The sequence below is a fragment of the Apium graveolens genome, chromosome 6 (genome assembly GCF_009905375.1).
Source record: "Apium graveolens cultivar Ventura chromosome 6, ASM990537v1, whole genome shotgun sequence".
Lineage (NCBI taxonomy): Eukaryota > Viridiplantae > Streptophyta > Magnoliopsida > Apiales > Apiaceae > Apium > Apium graveolens.
Window position 1 is genome coordinate 126172262 of NC_133652.1, and position 20811 is coordinate 126193072.

A 20811-nucleotide genomic window follows, 5' to 3' on the forward strand; every position below is an offset into this window, starting at 1 on the left:
TGAGATTGGGTATGCTTTGACCCAACCAGAAGCACTCTCAGAAACTCAAGTACTGGAGTTTTGAAGGAGTGGTGTTTATGATGATGGTGGAAAAGATGGGTTCCCAAGCATCATATTTACAACAGGGGAAGATGAACATTTGGTTACATTGTCAACTGTTCGACAAGCTTTACATCTTCCAAAAAACTGTGTTTACAGTTCGCAAGTTAGGGAACCAGCTCTTCAACAGATGATGGCAAACCTTGGTTATGAAAAATCTTTGTCCAAGCTGGGACAATTAAAGAGGCCCCATATCAGGAGGAAGTGGAGTTTCTTTTTCGACTACATCACTAAGGCATTTGCCAACAAGTGCTCCAACTTTGATGTTATACCAATCTTGAGTCAGCAAACTAGGTATGCTCTAATTCATCAAACTCATTTTGATTTTGCCAGTGATGTGCTAGGTTTCATAGGTGATAAGATGACAGAAGAGAGAAACACAGTTTATTTTGCTAGATTCTGTCAGCTTATATACAGTTTTCGTTGTTCTGATGCACCTCAGAATTTTAGTGAGACAATTGAACCCTTTAAACTTGCTAAAAGGGCTTTTAATTGACTTATTATCTACTGATAATAAGAATATTGTACTAAGACCCCTCCAAATTCCTCAATCAGTTAAACAAGTCTTAGTAAACTCTGATCCAAACACATATACTGTCATATATCCTAATGTACAACCATCCCAACCTCCATCAGCACCTACACAACCTACCACTTCTCAACCTCAACCACAGCCTACCATCAGAACATATTTCAAACCAGCATAATCCTCTCACCAACAACCATCTGCTACAACATCAAGAACCAAACCTTCAAAAGTAAAATCTGTTCTTAAATCTCCACTAAGGAGAAGAATGATGATACTAAGGGATGAGTCTGATGAAGAAGAGGAGCAAGTCCAGGTTCATGCATCAGAACATGTGATAGTTGAAGTTGAAAATGTGATTTTTCAGAAGGAAATAGAAGCTGAAGGGTCTGAAATTCAGAAAAGGAAATGATCTGCAAACTCTGATGCAGATCATGTTTCTCCACCATCCAGGAGATCTAAGAAACAGAGATCAGGAATGCATATGACACAACCTCCATCTGAGGATACTAATCAAGCTGAGGAAAGGGATCAGGAATCTCTGATCTCATCTGAACCAATTGTCATTGAAGCCCTTCCTCAAGCTAAAGACACTGTTACAGACACAGTGATCACACCTCTTGTCTCTCTTATTAAAGAAACAACAGTTGAAGATCAGGATTAAGTCCTGAAATTGACATTCACAGGCTGAACATTCCAACTGTGCTCTATCTAGAAGCTCCAACTGCAGCTCAGCCATCTACTATTACTTCTCCAATCTTACAGGCTAAGTTACCATCTACACCAATTCTGGATCTGGAACCTGAAGATCAGAATTTAGATGAAGCTGCTACAGAATCTCCTTCAGTTACACAAACTCTGGTGTTATCAGAAGATGAGGAGATTCTAGCAAGTTCTAGAGACGGTGCTCCAGTAAATGCTCCCATTCTTGGAAAGGAGGCATTGATTCAAAAGTTTTTTGAAAAAGAAGCCCATGTTCCTTGGGAAGAAACTCACAGAGGAGTTGAGTGGACCAAGAAGTGGAATGACTCTGATTTCATTCCAAGCTGAAAAGTTAAGACAGAGCATATATCAAAAGCTGATGAACTGTTGACAAGCTCTGATTTCAAGCACCAACTCAAAGTCATAGCTCTAAGTACTAAACATATTGAAGATGGAAGAACATATCAAATGTCAGAATCAGATGTGCTGAACAAATCTCTGAAAGAACTTCAATTCTTTCATTATCTTTTGGAGATAAAGTCTGAGATTACTAGGAGATGGTCAAATTTCATCATGAAGACCATAAGGGATAAAGCAAGAATTTCTGGATCAAGGGTTACAGAATTTATTCCAAACATTGTTGAAGATGATGGAAGTGAAATTCCAATAAAGAAGGATTCTGCTAAACTTGAAGTCATTCTAAAAGAGAAATGTTTGTGCTATAATGAAGATTCAACTCACCCTAGAGTAATCAGACTTGGTGATGGTTCGGAAAGAAACCATATCTTAGCACTTAGGACTGCAATCTACCATATTGGAAGTCAGGGTGAAGAATTGAAGCAAGTCAAAGCTACACTAGCTCAAGTCCTGAGGAATGCAGAAAAAAGCTGATATCAAACTTTGTCAAGAATCACTTTGGATTCAGATTGACTCAGTAAAATTGGTAAAAGCTACAAGGACTGTAAGTTGTAGTTAGTTATCTATTTAAATTCTCATTGCATTTGTACTTAAATGTTTTTGACATCATTAAATCTATTAACTTGTATATTTTGCATAATTTACAAGGGGGAGATTGTTAGATATATTTGTGATGTCATGTCTAATCTGTTGTGTTTAGTTTTCAGAACTTAATATCAGGACTTACTGGAAATCAGAACTTACTGAAGTCAGAACTAATATCAGAACTTAAGGCCGTCAGGATTTATATCAGGACTTAAGTGCGGATACTTCAGATAAGGAAATCAGCTGATTAACAGGAAAGGATCATGACTAAAATAATAGAAGATATGCTTGAAGAGTTAGAAGACTTGTAGAAGATATCTGATTGATATATTTTAGGAGACAGAATTATATTCCATATCAATTAGAAGATATCTTGTAACTGTGTACTATATAAACACAGCTTAGGGTTTACACTATATGTGTTATCATTAATGAGAAAGATTATACATTGTAACCTAGCAGTTCTTAGTGATATTGTTCATCACTAAGAGAGAATAATTGTTCTATTGTAACAGAGTTTATTATATTGAATATATTTGATTACTGTTACATACTTGTGTTCAAAATCGATTTGATTGTATAAACACTATATTCAACCCCCTTTATAGTGTTGTGAGACCTAACACAGGAAGTCGTTGTGCTCAAGTGCTTTGGATTAGAAATCAACTAATGGACAATGGCCTAGTGTTACATAAAATTCCAATCATGTGTGACAATACTAGTGCCATATCTAATATTTCTAATCCAGTTAATCATTATAGAACTAGGCACGGTGATGTAAGGTACTATTTAATTAGAGAACATGTTGCAAATGGTACTATTGAGTTCATTTTTGTTCCAACAGAAAAACACTTAGCTGACATTTCTACTAAACCATTGGATGAAGCAACTTTCACTAGACTTGATATGGGCCTAAAATTAGCCTAGGAATATAATTAATGTTGAATTAATTAGACCTGATATGGTCCAGTAACGAAGCCCAGCTAGCGAGGCCCAAAATCCTGAATAAATAATTAATTTCATAATTAATTAATAAGGGATAAATCGGCTGTCAAGATGAGTCCTAGTAGGGATTTGGATTCTTGTAGATTGGCTTCCAAGGAACCTTATGGGATAAGGAATCAGTTTCCTACTTCTTAGGACTCCAAAGTCCATTCTAATTCAGAGACTTGCTCACCAAGTCTCCTAACTCTAGTCCAATTTGAGGACTTTCAATATCTATATAAGGGGCCTCACCCCACAGATCAGAACTACGTTTTTTGGCTTGATTCTCTAACTACAGAGATATATAGGCATCTCGTAGAGGAAGAGTTAAGCTACGAAATACGAGAGCAGCCATTAAAGGCCTTGAGCTCCCGAACCTTAGTAATAAATACAGCAATTAATATACCCTAGTTGTTAATCCATAACATTTGGCGCCGTTTGTGGGACAGCATAACAACAACCATGGTGAGAACACGGAGTGGACACAGCACCCCTGAAGGAACACCATCTGGGACAACTCAAATGATTTCATCGATGGTGGAGATACCCCCACACTCGACCTATGCCGCCACCCAAGAAGGAGCCCAAATAGGAGCAACTGAACCTCAGCCACAAGGGATGATTCCCCCGGCTCCTTAAGGGACGAATCCCCAACTTTAGCAGCTACATACACCTATGAATTCTCGACTCGTTGGGTATGAGTATTCAATTATTATTGCCACTAACCCCCATTATGGGATGCCCCCTACATACTGGATGGAGTGAAGCATGGGGAAAGCACCCCCTACATACGAGGTTTGGCTCCTGTCCCGGAGGATCAGGAATTTTCTGGTCCTTATACTGAGAGAGACTCTGAATCTTTGGATGATGAAGTGGCCCCAAGAAGGAGATGTGCTGGTAAGGAGCTGATGCCTGATGGTAACCAACGTCCCAGGAGCACCCGAGGGACGAATCCCCAAGAAGTGCAGGAGATAATCAGGGCTCACGAGGCTGAGATTCAATGGCTGAAGCGCAACTTGGAGGCACACCAGGCCCCCAGACCCCCACTACCTCCAAGGGGGAGAAATCTTCCTCAAATCATAGACCTGGATGGTCCACTACAAAGAAGGACTATTGTCCCAACAGCTGATCCAAGCAATCTTCTTCCCCTTGGAAATCCTGATGATCCTACTCCACCATTCACTGAAAAATAATGAGCGCCATATCTCAAGAAATTTCAAGATTCCCACCATCAAAGCTTATGATGGCACCAGAGATCCCGCTAATCATGTCAGGACATTCTCTAATGCACTGTTGTTGTAGCCCATGAACGACGCTATTAAGTGTCGGGCCTTTCCTCAAACCCTGTCGGGAATGGCTCAAAGATGGTATAGTCGTTTGCCCCTGAATTCTATTGGGTCCTTCAGAGAACTAAGTCAGGATTTTATTAAGCAATTTATCAGTGGGAGAGTGCATGAGAAAAGTTCAGCATCCCTCATGAGCATTGTGCAGGGGGCGAAGGAATCCTTGAGAGACTATCTGAATCGTTTCACAAAGAAAGCTTTAAAAGTCCTGGACCTTGATGACAAGGTAGCTATGATAGCACTGCAACAGGAAACTAGGGATGAGTTCTTCAAGATGTCCTTGGCCAAGCGCCCCCTAAAAGCATGTTGCAGCTCCAAGATAGGCCCGGGAAATACATCAAAGTGGAGGAGAGCATGAGGAAGACAGTAGTGAATAACGATCCCGCTGGTGGCAAGAAGCGAAAGACTGATCTGGAGTATATTGCTAAGGAAAAGTATCCCAGAACTAAGCAAAACACTGATTCAACCCCGAAGAAGGGAGGACCTGGGCAAAAGTACACTGAATATGCTAATATTGAATGCTCTTGGAAGCCAAATCTTGATGGAAATTGAGAAAGATAGAGACATTCGTTGGTCTAAACCCCTAAAGGCTTATCCTACCAAGCTAGATAAGAGTAAATATTTCAGGTTTCACAAGGATGTTGGTCATGACACCGATGAGTGTATACAATTGAAAGATGAAATAGAATTCCTCATTCAAAAAGGAAGATTGAGCAAGTACACTGGAGATGGAGGAGATAGGAACAACAATGGGAGAAAGAACTTTGAAGATCGTAGGAGGGACCAAGATGATCATGGGTGAAATCCCCATCCTTGGGGACCGGTGATAAATGCAATATTTGGAGGACCGCGACCCCGAGGGCCTGTGATAAATACAATCTTTGGAGGACCAATTACTGATGGTTTGTCCAAGAATTCAAGAAAAGCTTATACTATAGAAGTTATTCATATTGTTGGGGAAGCCCCGAAGAGGGCTAGGATAGGAGTGACAATGGCATTTGATGATTCTGACTTGGAGGGTATAAAATTTCCTCATGACGACCCGTTGGTCATAACACCGATAATAGGGAACAGCCCGGTGAAGAAGGTCCTCGTAGATAATGGTGCCTCGGTGGAAATCTTGCTCCATGATACCTTTTTGAGGATGGGTTACAATGATTCTCAATTAACCCCAACCGATATATCGATATATGGGTTCACTGGAGTGGAGTGCCCCGTGGAAGGGATAATTAAGTTGCCAACGACCATAGGTCCAAGGCAAGCAACACAGATATTGGAATTTGTGGTGGTAAAGGCTAGTTCAACTTACAATGCGATCATGAGCAGAACAGGGATACATGCCTTCAAGGCAGTCCATTTCTCCTACCATTCAGTGATGAAGTTTCCCACCCGGAATGGGATTGGAGAAGAGAGAGGAGATCAAAAGATGGCAAGGAGTTGTTATGTGGCCTCTCTTAGGGCAGATGGAATTGGGGGGCAGGTTCTGCCTATTAAAGATCTGGATATCCGAGAGAATGATGAGAAAAGAGGGAAGCCAGCAGAAGACTTGGTTTCGATTCCTTTGACTCCCGAGGATCCTGAGAAAGTGACTTTCGTTGGAGCAACACTAGAGGAGCCCCTTAGAGGGAAGTTGGTGAAATTTTTGTAAGAACTGATCACTCATAAGCTGAATGTGGATCCAAATCGAAAGACTGTGAAGCAAAAGAAAAGAAGTTTTGCTCCAGAGAGGAAGGAAGCTATCAAACAAGAAGTAGAGAAGCTCTTAGAGGCTGGTTTCATTGAAGAAATTCAATTTCCAGAGTGGTTAGCAAACCCTGTAATGGTGAAGAAAGCCAATGGAAAGTGGAGAATGTGTGTGGACTTCACTGATCTAAATGATGCATGCCCAAAGGATTATTTCCCGTTGCCAAGGATAGATACATTAATAGATGTTACTAATGGTCATGAGATGCTAACTTCATGGATGGATTCAGTGGATACAATCAGATCAAGATGCATAAGGATGGCATCCCAAATGTATCATTTATTACTGATTTTGGTGTTTTTTGTTATCTTATTATGGCATTTGGTCTCAAGAATGCAGGAGCCACCTATCAAAGGTTGGTAAATAAGATTTTCAAGGATCTTATCGGTAAAAATATGGAAGTTTATGTCGATGACATGTTAGTCAAGAGTCTAGTGAGGACTGACCACATAACCCATTTGAGGGAAGCTTTTGAGGTCTTGAGATATCACAAAATGATGCTAAATCCTGCAAAGTGTGCTTTCGGGGTGGGATCTGGAAAGTTTTTGGGACTAATGGTCTCCAAGAGAGGAATTGAGGCCAATCCTGATAAAATAAAGGCAATTTTGGACATGGAGCCCCCAAAGACTATCAAAGATGTTCAAAAGCTCACTGGAAGGGTTGCTGCGTTGGGGCGGTTTATCTCCAAATCTGGGGACAAGTGCTTGTCATTCTTCAAATCCTTGAAGAAAGTTAAGGATTTTGTATGGACTGAGGAAAGCCATAAGGCATTTGAAGAATTAAAGAAGTATATGGCCCAGGCCCCGTTGTTAGGCAAGCCAGCTCTGAATGAGATTTTATACTTGTACTTGGCCATTTTAGAGAGTGCCTTGAGCGCTGTATTGGTTAAGTAGGAACGTAAAATCTAGAAACTCATATACTATGTAAGTAAGATTTTGCATGGAGCTGAATTGAATTATTCAACTATTGAGAAGTTTATTTTAGCTTTGGTAATGGCCTTGAGGAAGTTGCACCCGTATTTCCAGGCTCATAAAATTGAAGTACTAACAAATCAGCCCTTGAGAAATATGATCCATAGTCCCAAAGCTAGTGGGAGGATGATTAAGTGGGTAATAGAGTTAGGAGAATTTGACATCAAATAAAAGCCACGAACGGAAATAAAAGCCCAGACATTGGCTGACTTCATGGTGGAATGTACCATACCCAACCAAGAAGTAGGGGGCAGGAAGATACTATACCTCAAGACACAGAAGGTGATAAAGGAGGCAAAGAAAAGGACGATAAGGAAAAGGAGTATTGGGTTCTCTATTTTGATGAGGCATCAAAAACAAATTCAAGCGGAGCAGGGCTAGTTTTGCAAAGCCCTGATGGGTTCTTGACTGAATATGCTATGAAGCTAGACTTCCCAACTACGAACAATGAAGCGGAATATGAAGCTCTGATAGCTGGCCTCGGCCTAGCAGGAACACTGAGACTCAAGAACTTAAAAGTCTGTGGAGACTCGAAGTTGGTCATATCCCAGGTCAAGGGAGAGTTTGAGGCAAGGGATGATACAACGGCTAAGTATGTCCGCCTAGTAAGGGCTGTGATGACTCAATTCGATGAATGCCATGTTGAGCACATCCCAAGAGAGGAAAATGCTAAGGAAGATGTATTGTCAAAGTTTGCTTCATCTGAGATAGAGGAAAGTTCAGGAAGTGTATACTTCCCCATTTTGAAGACACGCAGCATTGATGTTAAGCTTGTAGCTCCTATAGGGCTGGGGACGTCATGGATAGATCCCATTAAGGCCCATATTCAAACTAGTTTGCTGCCAAATGATGTGACCGAAGCACGAAAGTTGGTTGTTCGAGCACTAAGATACTCTTTGATTGATGGGATTTTTTACAAAAGATCTTATATAGTTTCGCACTTAAGATGTCTCAGGCCCGATGAGGCATGCTTGGCTCTTGAAGAGGTACACGAAGGTATCTATGGGCAACACCTAGGAGCAGAGCTCTGGCTCATAAGATCAACCCATTTAGGCTTTTATTGGCCAAAGATGATGGCTAATGCCAAAGAATATGTAAAGAAGTGTGATCATTATCAGAAATATGCACCGGTTGTTCGACAACCCCCCCCCCCCGAGATGTTAACTTCCATCAACTATCCCATCCCCTTTGCCATGTGGGGAATGGATATACTTGGGCCTTTCCCCATGGCCACGGTACAAAGGAAGTTCCTGATTGTGGCTATTGATTATTTTACTAAGTGGATTGAAGCCAAGCCTTTGGCCAAGATCACAACTAAGCAAGTTGCACAATTTATGTGGGAAAATATCATGTGTCGATATGGAATTCCCCATATCCTGGTTACTGATAACGGAACAGAGTTCAACAATGAGGAATTCAAGAAGTATTGTGAGGGGAATGAGATTGAGTTGCGTTTTATATCCGTAGCTCACCCGCAAGCCAATGGACAAGCAGAAGTGGCGAATCGTATAATCCTGGATGGACTAAAGAAGAGGATCGAGAAGCCAAGGAATAACTGGGTGGATGAAATACTCCCAATACTATGGGCCTATAGAACTACTTGTAGAGTCTAACTGGAGCAACTCCCTTCATGTTAGCATATGGGGCAGAAGCGGTTGTTCCTGTAGAGATATCACATTCGTCTCCCATGATCCAAGCTTTTAATGCTGAGAAAAATGAGGAGAGGCAAAGATTAGCCCTGGATGAGGCACATGCTAAGATAGTGGAATATCAGAAAAAGGCTTCGTTTTACTACAACCTGAGGGTAAAGGAAAGGTTTTTCAAATAAGGGGATTTGGTCCTAAGGAAGGTGGAAGCTTCTAGAGTAGGGTAGAAAGGAAAACTTGCCCCAAATTGGGAAGGGCCATACAACGTTAAGAGCGTTCAAGGAAGAGGGTCTTATAAATTGGAGACCATGGATGGGGAAGAAGTACCTCAGACTTGGCATGCTCAAAACCTGAAAGTTTACTACCTATAGCTCATGCATACAATAGTGGTAAAAAGGTTGAAAAGCACCTTGAAGCTTTGCTTGCTTAGGATTTTTATAAATTTGATAGAAGATATGTTTTAGTTTTATCAGGGTTGAACCCATCTCATGTAAGGTGTCGAAAATACCAATTTATAATGAAAAACGTTCAGTTTGATCTAGCTTGTTGAATTATTATATTATGGAGGACAAAACCAAGTTATAAACTTGAGTTCGGAAACTTGGAAGGTTGAACTATGATAGTACTTGAAATTGAATCACTAGATAAAACAAGTAAAAACATCCAAAGTCAATTACAAAGTTTAAAAATGTCTAAAGAAAAGAAAAATACATAATGCAAAGGAGTTAGGCCTTAGAAGGCTCGGATTCTTCGGAGCCACTATCTGAAGTCTCCTCGGACATCTCCTGAGTTGGCCCCTCAGAAGTTTCTTCAGGAGTCTCCGCAGAGGTCTCCTCAGAACTACCCTTAGACGCCTCAGATGCCTTTGGGGACGCTGGATTTAGAAGCTTTTCGCCCTGGCCTTCTTCACAATAGGCTCAGCCTTTTCCTCAGAAGAAGATTCCTCCTCTCCAAAGCTGGACTCAGGCTCCTTCCTCTTCTAACCTTCGCCCTAACTTCCTGATGGCGCTCTGGCTGGGGACATAGAAGTAGCCTCCTTAATAAGATCCGCTAGCTTGTCAGCAACGCCTCCAAGTGTTGGGACCGTTACAGGATAAGGGAAGGGAGCTTTCTCAAGAATCTCAGGAAACTCATCCTGGATAGCCTCTACCACAGCGTCCCAGTCTTCCTTATAGCTGACCGGGTGAAGGAGGGCATCGTGCTCCACCATCAAGTCTTTAAACTCCTGCGTGTCCATCCAGGCATAAAAGGCTTTGTCCTTTTGAGCCTTAAGGATCACTATCTCAGCCCGGGCCGTTTTCAGATCGGAAGTTGAGGAGGTAAGTTGGGCTTTGAGAGTCTCTATTTGCTGGTTAGCCTCCTCCAACTTCTTGGTTGTATCTTTTAGGCCAACCTTCCAAGACTTAGCTTGGTGAAGCGCCCCTTGGAAATGGACGTTCACCTACAAGAGATAAAGAGAAAGTGAGAAATAAAGAAAATCATGAAAAAAAGCTATGGATAACAAAAGGAAAAAGATGTACCATCGCTAGGGCCTGAGCACTGAAAAGCTCGTTAGCCTCCAAGTCGTGTTGGAGGATAAGATCATGATAGTCTACAGGGGAAATAGACTGGATGGACCATTCATTGGCAAGTTTTGTATTTCCAACAATCGAGTCCTTTCCCCGGATTTCCCAGGCAGGTTGGAAGAAGGCCCCTGGTTTCTGTTTTATACACAAGGGTTGGCTGGGGCCTTCCTCATCTCCTTCCTTTTCCTGAAGAAGGAACTCCAGGAAGCGATCCCCAAGGCGCGGGTCCTTGAAGATCTTTCATGCGCGCTTCATCCTGGTCGTCTCCAGGTCTTTAGGCTTGATAGCCTCTTCGATCCTCTCAGCCACTGCACAAATTAGAGGAAAAGGAATTAGAAAGATGATAAAAGATAAGGAAAATAATAAACCACTATAAGGAAGGAAATATACCTTGCTTAGAAACAGGAGAAAGATCGCGTTCAACAAGAACCGTCTCTCTAATGAGATCCCAGGAATGTGACATTCCATTATCCTGAGTAAGGAGATTGAAAGCCCTGGTCTCCTCCTCAGTCTGAACAATGTCATTCAGGTTCCCATCCATGGCTTGCCCAAAGGACGAGCGAAAGAGAGTCCCCCAGTCGCCGCCTTCCCAGAGGACATAAAGAAACTCTTTTTTCCACCCCAAGTTATTGTCAGGGATGGACTTCTCATTCACTATATGGGGGACAGTGGGGCGCTGGTTCAAAGAAACCCACCCCAGATTCTTGTCCGGGCTGTTCTTAAACTGAAAAATCTTTCTAAGCATGGCGACAGTTGGAGATACATTGTGTTTGGCGCATTGTGGAAAAAAGTATAGAATAACCTCTAGAAGTTTGGAGGAAGTTGGCAAGGGCTAATTCCCACATCAACTAGAAAAATTGGAATAAAAGGATGAAAAGGGAGTTTGATACCTGCCCTTAGAGTGTCCCTAAAGACACATAAGGAGTCCTTCTTCCAGTGGCAGGTCCTGTCAGCTGGACCTGCAGGAACCAGCTTGTACGGCTCCTTGATTTTAAAAAAGACTTTATTTTGTCCAACTCCTTTGGATCCCAAAAAATGTTGACATGATCAAACGCGTATAGATGAGCGTTGGATGGATACTTGTCCCCTCGGGTATTGATCATATCGATCAAGGAAGTATACCTTAATCGAATAAGACACTCGCTGGACTTCTTGGCCATATTCATCTTGGCCAAACGGGTCATTCTCTTATCTGCCATCTGAAAAAAGGCGGAAAGGAAAACAATTTTAAAACACAAAATTTATATAAAAAATGTGCAAATAAAATTAAGAGAGGGTATTTACCTGAAGTAATGATGGAAAAAGGGGACTGGGTTGCTAAAAGTGAAGGCTTTGAGGCTCAAAAAACTCCGACCTACAATTATTCCTCCGAGATCTTTGTGAGAAGAAGAGAGAAAGAGAATTCAGAAATGAGAAGTGAGGAGTGATCGACTCTACTCACTCCTTTATATAGGGAAGGAAGTGAAGATGAAGGGAAAAAAGCCCAGTAAGTTGGAAGCCCAAAGAAAAAAGCCCAAAATCTGGAACATTCCAGAATATTCCCGAAAATTCTAAATAATTCTAAAGGAAATGTATAAATATATATATGTATACGAAAATCCAATTTAAATTTGGAAAAGGCCCAATTCAAGGCCCAAATCCAATTTGAATTTGGAAAAGGCCCAATTCAAGGCCCAAATCCAATTTGAATTTGCAAAAAGCCCAAATCACGGCCCAATCCAATTTGAATTGGAAAAGACATAATTGACCAGGATCGAGGTCGAAGTTGAGGTCATAAATTCTGTTCGAAATCCTTCGAACAGGAGCCAGAAAACAACCACCTAGAAGACCAGGATCGAGGTCGAGGTTGAGGTCGTGAATTCTGTTCAAAATCCTTCGAACAGGAGCCAGAAAAATAACCACCTAGTAGACCAGGATCGAGGTCGGGGTTGATGTCGTAAATTCTGTTCAAAATTCTTCAAACAGGGGTCAAAAGGTGGCCAAAATTTTGACCAGGGTCCAGATCGTTAGTACGACTAGGATTCAGGTCGTTAGTACGACTAGCTTCAGGTCGAAATCATGGTCATGAATCCTACTTGAAGTGCCACAAACAGGAATCAAAAGACGGCCAAAATTTTAACCAGGATCCAGTTTGTTAACTCGACTAGGATCCAGGTCGAAATCCTGGTCGTGAATCCTAGTCGAAATTCTTCGACCAGGACCTAGGAGCTGGCCCAAAATTTGACTAGGATCCAGGTCGAATTTTCGACTAGAATCCTACTCGAAAAAGGGCTGAAAATTTTGAAAAATCCCGGAGAATTAGGGAAAATCAGAAAATAATTTTTGATAAAATACTCTTAAAATATTAAAGAAATAATATCAGTGAGTGTCAGAATATTATTGAAAATTAGGGGAAACCCCTAGAAATTAAAGGGAAATTCCTGAAAAATATCAGAAAATTCCTAAAAAGAAGGAATAAGGTAGGGAAAATAATAGGGAAGTTTTAAAAATAACCCTGAAGCCATGTGAAAGGAAAATCGTTATAGATGTGTAGGTCGCTCCATACTTTACGTAAAAACGACACCCTGTAAGGGAACAAATGAACTTAACTTCTGCGGAATCTCTTACGATTTCCCCGAAGTTGGGGGGAAAATGATATAGGCCTAAAATTAGCCTAGGAATATAATTATTGTTGAATTAATTAGACCTGATATGGTCCAGTAACGAAGCCCAGCTAGCGAAGCCCAAAATCCTGAATAATTAATTAATTTCGTAATTAATTAATAAAGGATAAATCAGTTGTCAAGATGAGTCCTAGTAGGGATCTGGATTCTTGTAGATTGGCCTCCAAGGAACCTTATGGGAGAAGGAATCAGTTTCCTACTTCTTAGGACTCCAAAGTTCATTCTAATTCAGAGACTTGCTCACCAATTCTCCTAACTCTAGCCAAATTCGAGGACTTTCAATATCTATATAAGGGGCCTCACCCCACAGTTCAGAAGTGCATTTTTTGGTTTGATTCTCTAATTACAGAGATACGTAGGGATCTCGTGGAGGTAGAGTTAAGCTATGAAATACGACAGCAGTCATTAAAGGCCTTGAGCTCCCAAACCTTAGTAATAAATATAGCAGTTAATATACCCTTTTAATCCATAACCAGACTTGTTAGTGAAATTGTAATGTTAAATTCTTCATCATAAAGGCAAGAAGTCAGCTAATATGTTACAATAGATTGATTCCTGATAAATCAAAATTAATTTGATTTAATTAGAAATTAACTGGAATATGATTTATAAATATTTCAGAATTCTCTGTATATTTATTTTTCAAAATTTAAAATTCAACTTGGAATTTTTCAAATTCTGAGAAAAACTGTCTAACTGTTAATTTATATTATCAATATTGTGGCGCCCTCCAAACCCGGGTCAGAAGTTTGGGGTCCACAACACATACACAGTATATAAACATGTATATGAAATATTATTTGCAATGACCCTGCTTTACATAACCACGGATCGCAACAGGTTAAAGTATGAAAACAAGCCACAACCTTAACTTTTATTACAACGTACCAAATCCCAACTAATTTAATTTACAACTGATATGAAATTATTTTTACAACCTTACTATCTCACTACTGCAATAAGCTCCTGCTAGCTCGATCCAACATAATCTGGAATCCTAGCTCGTACATTGAACTGGGAGAACTTCGCTATCAACCGTATATTTCTTAACTGTAGAATACATAAAAAAATTCACAAAAGTGAGCTGACTAGCTCAGCAAGTCACAATAACAATAACACAGGCTAAACAATGATCAAACGAGATGATTCAAAGGAATCAAGTTTCTTGTTAAACAATCAATAGAATTGGATATTCATTTTAAATTTTTAAAACCAAGGTTAGGCTGCTGATCAGTCACGCACTAACCCCGAGCAAAGCACACGGCACTGCTCTAACTACTGGATCCAAGGCACACATTGGCCTAACTTGACCATTGATATGGTCTGACCACGAATCTGGTCCACATAAAGAAAACCATCCAATTCTAAAGCAGTTCAATATGATAGACAATATAATTCAATAAAACCGGATCATGATCAATAACAATAAAACATTTGTATAAGAGCATGGTGAAAATTCATGGGTACCAAAAAGGGTATGTCAAAGTATATAAAAGAAATGGCTTCCAGCCTGTAGGAGAATCAGGTATTAGATGAACAATGTTTGTATAAGGTTTTTGTTCTTTGATGTCACAAGGTATGGTTGAGTATAAAAGTTTCTATATGTTTAAACAATTTTGTTCCAGTGTTTGGTATAGGATGGGTATATATTTATGGAGTAGTATCGTATTTGTATGGTTTAGTATCTGGTAAATTAACAAGAAATGGTTCATAAAGAATAAGGCTTACGGCTCAAAGATCAAATGATGTGGCTCAGGTTCAAGGCTGAAGGATTCAAAGTATTTTCAATATAAAACAGATCTATATTGAATATTAACAATATGTCACAAGGGAATTTAGAAATATTTGCAATATATCTCGAGAAAGGTTTAGAAGTACTTGCCTTATCACAATCGATCCCAATTTCACTTCTATTCGTCAAATGACTCTCTTCAACAACCACTCGTCTACTTTTCCTATGCCTCGATTCTATTTTCTGATCACTTGCTGTATTTTCTACATGTCGATTCCATTTTTTGATCACCTGCTTCCCTTTCCTACGCCTTGCTTACTCTGCTAGGCATCATAAGTATCTATCAATATTTAACTCATACGATTCTATTTGACATACACTTTTATCTACCCTTCGTTTCACCCAAATCCGATTAACGGATTGAAAGTTACGCTATAAACAAGTAATCACCAAACATATAGATCGACAGTCAATCAACAAGTCACATATAACACATAACACGCCAAATAATCAATGACATATCATTTATAAAGGAGTCTCGGGTTATAAACAAGCTTTTGGGTATTCAAAATGATTTTTTTAAAACATTTTTCGGAATTAAAACGGGTCGTTGGATCAATTTCGGAGTAATAAATAGGGTTCGGGTGGCCAAATCTGGCTTCAAAACAATTTTATAATAATTATCGAGCCTTGAACATAATATTTTAAAGCTCGACACTATTTTTCGGAATTTTTAAATCTTTTTTTTAAATAATTAAATTTCATTAAATAATTAATTAAAATCAATTAATAATTAATTAAATCAATTAATCAATTAATTTTTGAATTAATTGACCAATTAATCAATTAATTATTAACTAAAATTAATTAACTAATTAAATCAGATTTATTTTTGAATTAAAATTATTTTTAAGAATTAAAATATTGATTTTTAACCCTTTTTAAAATAATTAAAACAATTTTCGGAAAATAAAATAATTAAAAATATGATTTCTGAAAATAACTAAAACAGAAATCCACTTTTTATGATTTTTGGAAATTCCAGTGACTGAAATACAGGACTGTGTAAACTATGGGGATCAAAGTGTAATTTGACCACCCCTCCAACCCATCTTCTTCACCCGGTCGGCCGGAACTCCATGGCCGCCGCCATGGAGCTTTTTCGGCGGCCCTAACTGTGCCCAGAAACATGATTAAATTACGGGAGATATACTACAGACATGCAGGAATCGTTTGGTGGCATCAAAACATTCAAAAACATCGCGAATCAGCCGGGAGAACGGACGAAAAAAATCCGCCGCCGCCCGACCTTCTTTTCCGATGAGGGCTCACTGGCTATCGTTTGTGCATCACACATATGCCAATCGATTTATTTTGTTACGATCTACCTATTGGTGCAACCAATTCAGTCTAATAACCCCTGGATTAAAAACGCCCAAATCGTAATCAAGAACAATCAAGAACATTCAAACCCTAATTTCAATAATCCGAGAATCAAACCTAAAATTAAACATGTTATTGAACTCCAAATCAAGAGTATAATATACCAAAATGTTCAGGAAAAAAAGCTCTACAACATACAATCATCAAATCATTCAAACAATCATCCGTACAAAAATTCATAATTTAAATACCAAGAATTCGAATATAAATAATTAAATAGGAAATCACCTGATGTTTCTGGGTTGAAATTTATGGAAGATTTGGATTCTAGATTTCAGTAGCTTCGTTTTGAGTATATGTACGCCAAAATCGGATATCGATAACTCCTCCGAATTTGTGTTTGACTACGAAGAACGGTTTATAATTATAGTATTTTCTCTGTAAAAACTCTGTAAATACTGTTTGCAAATGATTTCTGGTACAAAATAAAATACGGTAGAGGCTATTTATAATTATGGGAAATTAGTATCCCGTTGGATCATTACGGATATAAAACGGTATGTTTATTTATAGAAACTGATCCAAATGGTACCGGGTTTCGAGATAATTATCCAAATCAGTGCAATTTGTACTGCGGTCTTGGTCTCAGCGCCTGATTACACGTATTACGAGGTAATAATTGTGATAGTTTAATAAAAAGCTCCCGTTTATCGAAAATACGAGTTTTATTGATTTACCGAAACGAATAATGTATCGAAAATATTGCCCCGGGACCCGCACAGGACAAACCGTACGCCGGATCGAAAAAGTCAAAACATGGAAAATGCTCAGAATATTGCAATTAGATTAGGAAGAAGTTTTCGGAAGAGTTTCGGGTTATAAAAACGTAAAAACGGATGACATCGGTTGGTTCCCGATTGTATAAAATAGTTTTTAAAAGATTTTATAAAATCCATATAATTCCGATAAAATCATAAATCAACATAAAAATAATTAGGAAGATATGACAATTATCTATATTTTATTTTGGACATATAAAAATTAAAATACTCAATTAATATTATTTTTTAAACATCCAAACACATTTAACACTTAACAAATAATTCACAGAATAAATACTAAACACATATAATAATTATTTGTTACCAAAAATAATTACACGATATATCCCGAATATTACATCCTTCCCCCCTTAAAAGGATTCTGTCCTCAGAATCTCCTAAGAAAACAAATGAGGGTACTTTTCTCTCATATCTTTTTCTAACTCCCAGGTTGATTCTTCAACCTTTAGGGTTTCTCCACAATACTCTTACTAACTTTACCACTTTATTTCTCAATACTTTCTCTATTTCTTCTAGAGTCTCTATTCGATTCTCTATATATGACAAATCTGCCTGAAGCTCTATTGGCTCATATTCTATTACATAATTTGAGTCTGGATTATATTTTCTAAGCATCGATACATGAAAAATATTGTGAATGTGCTCCATGTGCGGAGGTAACGCCAACTCGTAAGCTAATTTGCTAACGTGCTATGAAATCTTAAAAGGTCTGGCATATCTTGGCCTCGGTTTTCCTTTCTTTCCAAATCTCGTTAATCCCTTCCACGATGATACTTTTAGTAATATCAAATTCCCTTCTTCAAATTCTATATTTTTCCTTGATTGATCTGCATACTTCTTTTGACGATCTTGTGCTGTTATCCATCTTTTCTTGATAACTTTAACAACTTCCTTTGTTTGTTGCACTAATTCAGGTCCAAGTATTTTGCATTCTCCTACTTCGTCCCAATACACTGGAGATCTGTATTTGGGTCCATAAAGGGCTTCGTAAGGTGACATCCCAATATTAGCGTGATAACTGTTGTTGAAGGCAGATTCTACCAGAGGTAAATGCTCGTCCCAATTTCCTTTGAAATCAATAGCACAAACACACAACATGTCTTCGATTGTCTAGATCGTTCTTTCACTCTGGCCGTCCGTCTATGGATGGCAAGTCGTACTCATATTCAGTTCCGTTCCCAAACATTCTTGAAAACTCTTCCAAAGTTTTGAATTAAATCTTGGATCTCAATCGGATACGATGGACACAGGAATTTCATGACGAACTACGATTTCTTTTAAGTACATATGAATTGACTTGTCCAGTGAAAATCTTCCATTTATAGACAGAAAATGAGCTGACTTGGTAAGTCTATCCACTATAACCCAAATGGCATCATGATTAGCTTTTGTCCTTGGTAACCCAACTATGAAATCCATGGCAATATGCTCCCACTTCCACTCTGGAACCTCCAATGGCTGTAGCAATCCACTTGGTCTCTGATGCTCTACTTTAACTCTTTGACATGTATAACATCTGCTAATCCATTCCGCAATTTCCCTCTTCATATCTGGCCACCAATAATTTTCCTTTAAATCTCTATACATCTTGGTATTCCCTGGATGGATTGAATACCTTGAATTATGAGCTCTCTATAAAATTTCATTCTTCAACTCCGTCACTGGCGGAATCCAATTTCTAGAAGAAAACCTAAGAATACCTTGATCGTCCTTTTTGCGTGCACAATTCTTCATTTACCAAATGATTTATATCCTGATCCATTACCTCTTCCTGACACTTCATTACCTTCTCCAACAACTCCGACTGAAAAATCATACTATACATTTTTACTCCTTTCGGATCATGAACCCTGACTTCCAATTCCAACTTCTAGAATTCCATAGATAATTCTTCTAGTACAGTCTCTGTGGTCATTCTCTCTCCTTTTTACTTATCTCTTGCCACTACATTTGCTTTTCCTCGGGAGTTCATACTTCAAATTCTTATGGTCCGTATAGATCTTACACCTTTCTCCATACATATCATATTTCCCAATCTCTCAAAGCGAATATTATTACTGCTAGTCCCAAATTATGAGTAGGATACTTCTGCTCATAAGGTTTCGGCTGTCTGGACGCATATGCAATAACTTTATTGTGCTGCATCAACACACATCATATTCCCCTATGAGAAGTATCACTACCACTTACCAAATCTCTTTGATACTTTGATAAAACAGGTGTTATGACCATTCTCTCCTTTAACTCCGCAAAACTATCTTCACACTTTACTATTTCATATAAACTTCTTGCTATTCCTAGTAAAGTTCATCAAAGGTGTTGTAATCTTCAATAATCTTTGAACAAATTTCCGATAATAACCGGCTATGTAACGCCTGGGAAATATTATGTATTTATTTTTATCAATAAATAATTATTATGTGATTTTGTGTGAATTTTGGTGAATTATTTGATGATGGATAATAATATTTGGATGTTTATTTCTGATAAAATTGAGATATTTTAATTTCCAATTACCCAGAATTTAATCTAGATAATTTTGGTATTTTTCTGGTAATTTTTGGATAATCATATGATTTTATAAGGATTTATAGAATTAACAATGATTATTTTTACATAATTATAAAATTACTTTTTAGAATCAGAAATTATCCCACTTCAATCGTTTTTGCATTTTTACAACCCGAAACTCTTCCGAAAACTCCTTCCTAACCTAATCTGATAATTCTGAACACTTTTCATGTTTTGACTTTTTCGATCCGAGGTACGGTTTGACCTGTACGAGTCCCGGTGTGAAATTTTCGATACGCAAATCATTTTATATATCAATAAAAGTCCATATTCTCAAAAGGCGAGACATTATTACCTTAATTTCGGATAAAGTAGTTTATAGGAAGCTCTGTTTTGATAATTATCCAAATTTGGTATTAAAATTGTATCGTCTTTTCAGTTACTTAGTGGCTAAGTAACCTATTTTCGGATCCAAAAGGTAAATGTAATTATCGAATTATTAAATAAATAAGATATGTGATGGTTCAGTCAGTTATGGGTTGCTGTTTTATCAATTGTTTGCGAATTGTTGAACATAAAGGTTAATTTTATAATTAATTATTGAGCTGTATGAATTTAATTCATTGTAAAATGATTTTATTGAATACTTTTTCTCATAATTGCTAAAATTGCTCCTAAAATTATTTTCGTTGTTTTATAATTTTATTTATCATTTTTAGGAGTTTATAAAATTTAGAAATCAATATTTTATTTATTAATTATCTTTAAATGATTTTATGATTTCATTTACTTGCAAAAATCCGTATTTAATTCCAGATTATTTCAAAAATCGTGGAAATTTTATTTTATTAAGTTTTGAATATTTCAAGAATTTTAAAATTATTTCGAAAATATTCTGGCTTTTATTTAATCGCTCGTGTAATCGTTAAACTGTAAAATATGGGTCTAATGTGTGATTTCAAAAATGTTTTTAAACCGTTATTTTATTAGTTATCAATATTTAAATATTTTAATATTTAGAATTATTTTTGAATTATTTTATATTTCCGATAAATTTCTGCACACGATATGTAGTGATAAATTCATGATTGCTATTCA